Source organism: Typopeltis vanoorti, chromosome 10, assembly GCF_054136105.1.
Source record: "Typopeltis vanoorti isolate ZY-2024b chromosome 10, IOZ_Tvanoo_1.0, whole genome shotgun sequence".
In the NCBI taxonomy this organism is placed as follows: domain Eukaryota; kingdom Metazoa; phylum Arthropoda; class Arachnida; order Uropygi; family Thelyphonidae; genus Typopeltis; species Typopeltis vanoorti.
In genome coordinates this window covers 111,239,134-111,249,029 of record NC_143558.1, presented here as the reverse complement: position 1 = coordinate 111,249,029, position 9,896 = coordinate 111,239,134, and the positions used below count along the sequence as shown (strand labels likewise).

Below are 9,896 nucleotides of genomic sequence, written 5' to 3'. Positions count from 1 at the left end.
CCTCCTATTTTATACGGGCTCGGGACTGGCATAGCTGACGAATCAAGCCTATGGCTGGGTCTTAAGTATTCCTGACTGTAAACCGTGTGTGTGTGTGTGTGTGTGTGTGTGTGTGTGTGTGTGTGTGTTAAAGGGGCAGGTTTGCCTGTTCTAGGGTACGAAAAACTCGAGTTTCCTGCCGAAAAAACTCCTTATCTCCATATGAAACCGCTAACTCACCTTCAGTCGAAAGAGACCAGATAAAGTTCCTCAAGTCACTGAGGGGAATCGAATTCGCGTCTTTCCAACCAATAGGCTTCGTCTATACAGACTGCGCTACGCAAGCTCAAGACAAAGTTAGTTGGGTTCCATGAAAATTTATCGAAAAACAGTTAATAGAAAGACTGTTTATCTAAAAAGCAATTCATAGAATGAACAATTCATCAAATGACAATTCGTCGAAAATGCAATTCATCGAAAAAATAAACATGCAATTCGTCATTTTTACATATGAAGCATTTTTGGTTTCATATGTAAAAACTGAATGAGTACTGATTAAGTAAGGGACATGCCGTTTAGTAAAATAACCGAGACTTCTTATTAGTCATAAATAGCTACGTTTTACCGTCAAACAATAGGTGGTGGTACGCATTTTTCGCTAACTAGAAAAGCTGAAAGTTAAACTGATAATAAATACGTGCGTCATTATTAATAAAGCTGCTAGTACGCCGTACCTTCCCGTCCAGAAACAAAGCACTGGTCATGAATATAATGATGCAATTGTACTAAGAAATATTCTGTCTCACTGATTGCAAATGGAGATCAGTTTCTATCAACAAGCGCTCCTTGTGTTTTTGGTTGATTATTCTCAGGCCCTGTTCGCTCATTTCAGTCATAGGTGTTTAACGTATGAATTTCAGATAATTCTAAGTTTTCAGTTTCTGCAGTTATTTTACGCTTGCACTTGAATTTTCCTGTATTCCTCCCCTCCACCATCACCACACCCAAGTAAACCCATTGGCAATTGCATCTATTTACAACTAAAATACTTGTATTCTTACTGTCACTGAAGTTTCTGCACACATTTCCCCTATTTACAGACTTGTTTTAAAGTTAGATTCGGCAAGTGCAGATTCGAATGAAAATATAAGTTCAGGTTACTTTCCTGAAGCAAGTTTAATTCATCGGCAAGAAATAACTCCATGCTTTTTATGTAGATTGTGGTCATAATTACACTCCCTGTCTAATAGTAATTCTTTAGGGATATATGTATTAGATGAGTTGAGATTTTGAACCGGTATTCTTTGACAGTCCGCTTTGCAACAATACGCCTGGGAAAGGAGTGTCCTAGGTTCGATTCCTGTCGGAGACGTGAGGAGGATTTTTTTAATTACAAAGAGCAGTGAACAATATAAATGGTTAAAGCATCTAGGAAAGCAAAGTTAAGTGGGGAATATAATCGCCTGTCCCGGTGATGGTTGATATTAATGTAGCCTGCAATGAAAAAAAATACATTTTGTTATTTTATTTAGATTGCCAAGAGACGATGATCTACGTTTAGTACTTAATAGGGTGTGGGGGGTGGGGGGGGACAGACATCGTTTAATTGTTTTCTTTGTTATTCTATTGTCGAGAACCTCGAAGCAATGATTAGTGTAGCAAAGTTTATTGCAGAGGAAGAAATCGAATTAAAAAATACGGTCGGTCTCCGGAGAAATGGCAAAAAAGTATTAGAGAAAATGCTGGACAGTGCCCAGACTTAAAATTTTTTAAAAAGTACCTTTCACTTTTCTGTTATCAGGCTTATTTCGATGTAGCCGGTGATCAGATCGGAGATCAAATCTTATTTAACTTTAGAAAAGTCACGAGAGAGAGAAAGAGAGAGAGAGAGAGAGAGAGTTAAACCTACTTAACTTGTTAAAGGGAATCGCAAAATTTAATAAATACTGTAATACAGGAGAATCCCAACTTACGAACATAATGCGTTTCTTGAAACGTATTCGTAAGTTGAACGTTCATAAACTGAATTTATTTTTTTATGAGATATATTGTTAACCTTATTAATGTATGGGTGAACTTTGGGCATCGTAAAATGTTCGTCGGCGTGAGGTTCTATGTTCATTAAATGAATTGGGGTCGCAAATTATTAGCTCCTGCGGTGTTCGTAAGTAGGAATTGTTCGTATCATGAAAGTTCGTTAGTATAGGTTCCCTTGTATTCTTTTTAAAAAATAGAAACCTGCAATCTTTTAGTTATTGTGCACAATAAGTCTGAAGAAGTATATGTATACAGTATATTATTATTATTATTATTATTATTATTCCTGACACCTCCAAAGAGTCCGAAGACTCATCGCGGGAGGACACCTACAACTGTCTCAATTTATACAACTTTCTCAACCACTACACCGAACATCTATTACGAATCATCTCCATGAACGCCATCTACCGCCCACCTCCACCACCACTACAACTAGTATCTTTTGGTTGTAAATTGCGTGTCTAGAAGTGCAATTACATCAGATGCACTCACAGAGAGTTTGTCCCGAATTATTTGTGTGAACCTCACAGACCGGGAAGAAGTTGTCTGCTGGGTTTACTATCTGTGCCGAAATATGCCGCGATGAGTTGAAATATTTGGATGTGTGCTACTGGCCACTTTTTTAAATAGTCCATAGTCCAGTGGGGGATGGGGAGTTAGAAGTGATTCGATCATTATGAGATGAAAAGTTTCATCATTTCTATAGTCTCAAACTATTTGTCATCAAATTTTGTGTTTGGCCTTTTTGAAGATGACGCCACTTTGTAGTTAAGTATCGCCAGCCTATAAAGTTAGTGTGTCACCAATCGATTATTTGTGGCAAAGATCAATCGAATCCATGAGGATGAATTTAAACTGTACTCTGCTATGAATGCTATATACTATGTTACGCACTTTATATTTGAAGTCTATGGTCTTTGTACTAAGGTTCAGTGCAGTTTTAATTTCCAGTCTATGACTATAATTATTTGCATGAATTTCAAATATTTTTCAGAAAAAATTTATTTCAAATCATTGTACAAATATTTCACATAAAGAAATACGTAGTTAATTCTGTTAAAATATAATGCATTGTTTTAGTACATTAAAACATGATTTTTAAATAATTATAAAAGATATTTGAATTTGTTTATTTTGGACACTGCGAAGGAGAAATGCAATTCCCACACTCGTCTCTGACCAATCCTTCATTGCAGAAACATCCTGGCACGCATTGCAACGTGCAAGGTTGCGGATTAGTGTAATTACAGCATGTCAAAGGACAGGCTGTACCACAATCGTCCCAACGTTCTTCAGCTTGAGGACACTGACACACTATAAGAAGAGAAAATATTCCTTGTTAGCGTGATATCATAAAAAATGCTTTTCTTTATTGTATTTTTTTCATCGATGCAAAAAAATAACAGAAATCATTACGAAGTCAAATATTTTGATAGCGTGTTAATATTAAGAATTCTACTCATCGTTACAAATTCATGAATAAGGTAATAAAAAGAATGTTCGAGGATGTGCTGAAAAATGGTGATAATCACCACGAAGGAATTGACATGTCTTATCATATATCCTAAAATAAAAAGAACGAAGTATTACAATTTGATGAAACATGGAGATAAGTTTTGAGATAGGTTCTTTCTCCCCTCGTATAATAAGCATATGTGAAGTTTTATGTTGCTTATCAAGCGGCCGTTAACTAGAACCCGGGGTGCCAGCTATTTACGAAGGAACCTATGTAACTCGTAAGCGCACCGCTAAGTGGAGATCAAAACACTTATCCTGGAGAAAAGGTCATACTTCGACAAACCAAAGGTTAGAACAGTACATAAGATTGACCTTATGAAAGGAAAATTCTATCAAGATTTCAAAAAAAGGTCTGATCGCAGTAGTAAAAGAATGTTCAGCAAATTATTTCTACTAGTAGCAAAAACATTTTTGTAAAGTCAAATGGAGTTAACTGTTTAATTACTTTACCTGACTTTACCATTAATGATAAAATAAAAATTATAGACTATTGGAGCATTTAACCCGGCAGAAAAAATCTGTATAAAAATAAATAAAAAATAATTGTGCAATTTGTGCATTATATTAATTTAAACTATACACTAAAATCTTATCTGCTTCAAAATTTTATGTGAAAAAGAACTGAATAGCTTATTACGTATAACTGTTTCAAATTTTTGTGACAAAAACATAATTATAAATCGCTTAGGACGTGTGTTTAAAAATGTAATTTTTCTTATTATAGCTTTTGTAGTAAGATTGCATGTATCATATGACGTAGTTGATCGTTATTTTTTATAATTTTATAGAAATATGTGTATGTGCGTGCGTGCTTACAAAAATTAATTGAATAATCACCTTTCCATTCCACATCACGTCATTTGAATTAATACATACAAGATACCCTACTCTTCAATAGAAATAGAAACGTAGGGTTATATAGGGTCATAATAATAGAATGACTAACATACAATATTTCGATTATTATGATTTTCATACCTTGCATCAAGGAAGAAAAACATGATCGAGAATTGGGATGTAGGGAAAGCTCGTTATGGACGTGAGTAGTTCTAGGAAGACATCTAATGAAATTCTTCTTACCTTACGAGATTTAGCATTTTTACAGAAGTTCGACTCTTGTGAACTACATATTACTTCGGGTGCATAGTGTTTATTCTCTTTGCACGTTAAACCAAACCTAATTAATAAGTTTTTAATTCGTACCCATTACATGTTATGTATGTATGCTATTTATGATTTAAAAAAAAAAAAACTTACTTGGTTCAGCTGAGTACATGGTAGAAAGCGATGCAACAGCGATAAAGGCGAGAATGACAACCATTGCCCAGCGAAGATTTGCCTGAAATATTTTATAAATGCATTTTAGTCTTTCAAGTAATCACACATTTTAAGGCGCAAATGGAATCAAAACTAAACTAACTATCCAATGGAATATGTGCTGTATAATTATACTTACGTAACTACAAAACAAGCTCAGTAAATCGAATGAAAAGTAGAGAAAAAATAAGCTGATGTTAGTATAATTTGCTTATATATAGTTTACTGTAAATGACCTATTCGGAGATTTATAACAATACGTGTGCCCTTTTTCAACTGTAGTCATACTAGTTACTCATATTTTGTGAATAACAAGTATGACAAATATTCTTTTATTACACTATGATTAATACATTCTTGAGCAATACATTATGCATTGCCATGTATGAAAGCGTTTAGATGAGAACATAGCACACAGAACATCATTATATATTCTTCCTTATTTTGATTAAATGCTGTTGTTTTTATCATAGCGAACGTTTATTATATGAAGTTACCGTACCGCTTCAAATACTGATATCGGCTTTCTCAGATTTCAATAACAAACTTTCTCATTAGGTTAAAGATATCGTTCGTGCAAAACCCAGGATGAATACACAATTTTAACATGAGCTGTTTCAGCAGTTTTCGTGATATATTAAGATGTATTATTGCGCTTTAGCCTTGACTGTAATTCTCTTTGCAAAGTGTAAAACGAATCATGAATAACATGTGAGTTTCAGTTAATGCGTATAAATGGTACAGTTTTTAAAGCCGTTTCACCATTCGCAATACCCATTGGATGTCTCAGTCACAAGTAACCGATGACTTAACAACATAGGATGATATCAGCTAAGCAGTAGAAAAGCTGACCAAAACATATAACCTTCCTCTACAACAAAATATCTTTAGACAGTTACACTATCATCAAAGATTTTATTACTAAGGCTGGTACGTTTAAACTCGGCAGCCCATTTCTTAATTGTCGAAAACGAAGGAGAAGAGTGCCCACAAACGTTTTTGAAATTCGAATGAATTTCTTTTGGTGTTAAACTTCCTTTTACAAAGAATTTTATAACTCCACGATACTCAAAGGGATACAGACAACTCAGACAGCTGCATATATATATATATATATATATAGTTTTTTGTGCTCAATAATCAAGGACTACTACCATTCAGATACTCGAGTTTGGCAAATAAATTTTGTCAAATATTAAAGCACGTTTTTTTTTCAAATTTACGTTATTTTTCTTTAGTGTGGTTGTTCTTTAACTAGTCTGCTCATTATAAATATGCAATTCCTGGAAATACTCTTTATCACTGTCTCAAATCTCAATCGGCAATTATTAGGCTACATTTCATAACTTGCTAGAATACTTCTGAAGCATATCATTGAAAATAAATACTCTGTCCTGATTTGAGTTAATCTTACGTGCAACGAAAACGGGATGCACATTATATTTCAAACCTACAAAACTTTATTTATTTGAAGAGTATTACGATTTTTTTTTATAATAAGCAAATTATGATTCCTATTCACAGCTCTGCAATTTTTTTCAATATTTTCACGCAACAGAATGCTAAAATATTAAAATACGTCATTTCATAAATGAAATGATGCAGAATAATAATGTGAAAATCAGTTCAACTAAAAATGAAGGAAACTTTTGTCTTTCTGCACAACACTAATTAGTTTAGCGTGATGAAATACATTCATAACTAAATAAAGTTATTTAGAGCATTTCTAGCACCTGGCTAGTCATGTGATTGTTTCCTAATAAATACCCATACAGGGTACTAATGTACTATAGGTTGATCAACCAACCTCTCGTGTATGGGCTTAACATAATAATAATAAACCCTCAACTACAAAGTCAACTAAGGAATTAAAGTATTATTCTGTTCATTCTGTGATGTATCTAAGTACATTAGTACGAGCGCTTTCAAAAACTCAGTGGAGTTTTTGAAATCTCTAATTGCGTAGGTTTGAAGAAAAGTACTGAAGGTCGCTCATACTGAACGAGAGTTAGGTAATATAGATGACGAGGTTGCGCATAGTGAAGGGCACAGTATAGCACTTGAGTGCGCACTATCCTTTTTCTATATTATTATTATTCTTTTTCTACCATCGTTCCTGTTATTTCCTGCGGTCTATATATATCCAGGTTACCGAGATCAATAAACACGACATTCGAAACGCCTCATTGTCATTTTAATTTTTTTTTTCCCCAAATCAAACGAGAAATGCTATTCCAATACAATACGCCTCGTTGTTGGCAGTATTATGCTGCGAAATTTTATTATGAAATTCCAACAACAGTAATACAGGACTTTCTGTTAATTGAAATCGAGAATAAGAAGTCGATAAGAAAGGGTTTTTTTTTGGTACATTTTTGAGCAATGATACATTATTACATTGAGAGTATAACGTAGACAACATTAAGAAACTTAAATTATTGCAGGCAACTAGCTCTAATTTTTGAAATCAGGTTAATTTTTATTGATATTAACTCTCTTTTTTTTTCTCAAGTTTTGAGAACAAATTACTAATTCTTCTCTCTTTCCCATAAATTAGATGAACATTAAATTTCTGAATATTAAATAAATACATAAAACAATCGCTGGTGTATCTTCATTTTTGTAGATACTTGAAAATATTTAAGTGACACCTCCGTTCTCAAATAACGTGAATTATTGATAATATTAAATCTGTTTAGCACTATTTTCAAATCAAGGAGATTTAGTTATAAAGAACATAACTGGATATTTTAGTAAAGAGCGTGAGTTGATGTTATTCTGTTAAAAACTCACATTTGAACTCAGTTACATAAAAATAAAAAAATCGCTTATCAAAATCTAGTTAACTGTTCGTGGCCGCGTTTTTTAAAAAAACAAAACAAAATAAACTTGGTGTGAAGCATTTTTTACGCAGTGCTTGTGCAATGTACCGTCTCAAAAACATTTAGAGACTGTGGAAAGCGTATTGTAGCAGTATTTTTAAGTTTAATCCGATGAGTCGCTAGCCAAATATTTATCAGCAGAAAATAAGTTAGAAGTAATACTGTACTATTTCTCATTATCTCCATATAACAAAAACAAGTAAAATTTATTAAATATTAAGATTATTAATATTTTATTATAAATAGTTCATATGGAATCTTTTAAACTTTTGCTCTGAAAACCAATATGTACTGAGGTCTATGACCTGGTTTCGCTACATTATTTCCACAATATGTATTTCAGTCTTCTACTTCACTTAGTAAATTACTTAATATATAATGATATGACAGTTCAGTGATACGCATCATTTAGTTTAGTGGATGCTGATGACTTATTTCGGTAAACAGTTGAGGAGAAATATAGAAAATAATAACAATAAAATCGCCGAACATACCGAAACTATCAGATCGTGTTTAAAAATAGATTCAAAAGAATAAAACCAGAAAGTGTGTGTGTGTGTGTGTGTGTGTGTGTGTGTGTGTGTGTGTGTGTGTGTGTGTGTGTGTGTGTGTGTGTGTGTGTGTGTGTGTGTGTGTGTGTGTGTGTGTGTGTGCGTGCGTGCGTGCGTGCGTACGTGCACGCGCAAACTTACTCTTAAATGCATACAGGCAAATCTGTCCTACAACACTTGGAATTTACAGAAAAAAATACTATTTGTGGCGGTAGATGGCGCTCTGCATATTTGACGGATTATGCATCGAGGGTTAATAGGTAATTGTTAATAGGTGACTATTTGACGAGATGCTTAGTATGTATTTGTAAGCAAAAAAATAAATAAAATAAAATTAATTAATTAATTAATTAACAAACTTATTTTATGTATCCTCGATTTTCGAAGAAATCGATAAAAGCCATATTGCTAGTCGTGCCCTTCTAGTCGTATCGTGAAATACTGACACCTACCGTCAGCCTGTCTAATATGAATTTTATATTAGGCAAACTTCTTTTGTGTGTGTGTGTGTGTGTGTGTTTCAGCGGGTAGTCCAAAGTATGCAAGATGCAAGTTATTAAAAATAAAATTATTTTAATAGACTCAAACTCGGAAAGTAAAAATTAGAAAGTACGTTTCATTGCTGTAAGATGATGAGACAAATATAAGAGATCTTCCGTAACCCCCCTTTCAAAACTAGGACATTGGCTTAAGTTATAGCTTCTCTCAGACTAGTGTTCTTCTTTTTTAAATTGAACTTTCTAATGATCTAATTCTTCGATTATTAACTGTTATACTGTTTTATGCAACCGAATCAATTCTCTGCGCCTAAATACTTCCACCGGTCCTGCTTTATCTGGAAAACTGCTTGATGTATTGTCATTGGCATATCACTGATCAGAACTTCAAACGTCCTCATTACATTCACTTTCCCAATACAAACAATTTATACAAATAATTTCTTCTAAACAAAGGTGGTTCGTGTTAATTAGCAATTAATTTTAAATATAATTCTTATATATGGAAATTTATTTTTAGTCACTTATTTAATCACTAAGTTAGTGATGAGGTAATCATAGTTCAATAATGTAACAGACAAATGTTGTATTACGACGACTTCATGTTGTTTGTTGTCCATTATACTTAAACTGTAGGTAATATTTCTAATTTCCTTTAATAAGATATTCTATTTTTCTAATTCTATGGTTGAAATTAGTGAAATACAACCTGTAACTCGTTGATCGTGTATACACGCAAACATTCCACAACACTTAACTATGACTAATGTATATGCGAAGGTGGTCTGAAAAGTTCTCCGTTTCGTCCATAGATGGCAACACTATCGGCAAGATTTTTTTTCTAAGTTGACACATCTATCATAATCATCCATGTGAAATTGAAAGTCATTCTATCAAGTAGTTTGTTTTATACAGCTGTCTGAAGCAAAAGTGTTGTCTGTATCAATTGAAATGGATAAAATTTGAGTATCATGCAGTTATAAAATTCTTTGTAAAAGAAGGTTTAACGCCAAAAGAAATTCATTTGAAGTTCATAAAAATTTATGGGCACTCTTGTCCTTCGTTCCCGACAATTAAGAAATGGGCTGCCGAGTTTAAAGGTGGCCGTACCA

At 33.4% G+C, this 9,896-nt stretch overlaps 1 pseudogene; it reads right to left on the bottom strand.

The window, feature by feature from the left end:
- Nucleotides 1-3,148: 3,148 nt before the first annotated feature.
- LOC150102695 (venom peptide SjAPI-2 pseudogene) lies at nt 3,149-6,198 on the bottom strand (annotated as a pseudogene).
- Nucleotides 6,199-9,896: the final 3,698 nt, after the last annotated feature.